The sequence below is a fragment of the Gopherus flavomarginatus genome, chromosome 20 (genome assembly GCF_025201925.1).
Source record: "Gopherus flavomarginatus isolate rGopFla2 chromosome 20, rGopFla2.mat.asm, whole genome shotgun sequence".
Classification (NCBI taxonomy): Eukaryota; Metazoa; Chordata; order Testudines; family Testudinidae; genus Gopherus; species Gopherus flavomarginatus.
Window position 1 is genome coordinate 24544651 of NC_066636.1, and position 754 is coordinate 24545404.

The window sequence follows — 754 nt, forward strand, 5'->3', positions numbered from 1 at the left end:
GACAGGTGAGTGAGCGGCCCCCTGCCCTCAGGGTGAGCGTTACCACAGCCGGGCCCCCACGTTGGGAACCAGCCAGGCCCTGCCCCCCGAGTCTCTGCCTCCGGGAAGGGGTTCGCCATTGTGCTCCTGGGGAGCCAAGCCATTCTGCCAACCTGGCCCGCCCCAGGAGCAGCAGCCTTGGCCACACAGCGGGCAGGTGCCTGGGACCCACGCTGCTCTTCGGCCGTGGCTACATGGGGGGAACTGTCCAGCAAAGCGAGCCCAGTATGATGCCCCTCTGGGTGGAACAGAGGCATTGCTGTGCCAGACCAGAGCTGCCCGAGGCTGTTGGCCCAGAATGGCTAATGCAGAGCAGGGTCGTTCATAGCGACTCTGCCAGTCCGAGCCGCGCAGGCCTGAGCCCAGAGGTAAATCCAGATTTACCCCAGGCTAGCAGCAGAATCCAGCTCAGACCAGCTGCATGAGTTGTGTGTCGCTCACTTCTGGTCACATATTTTGTAAGACACAAAGTTCCCCAAGTGAGGGTGAGAGCAGGAAGCTGACTAACCCCTTCTCTGCAGCAGAGGCACCGAGAAGGGAGAGGGACAGATTTTTTTTTTTTCCTTAGTGCTGATGCAAATCAGAAAATCCAAAGCCTTGCCACTGATTTCAATGGGCTTGGAACCAGGCCCTGCTGCAAAGATGCAACCAAGCACTTATGCAGCGCTAGCAAGTGTCTCGTCTGCCCGGGCCTCAGCAACATGCAGACGCTGGG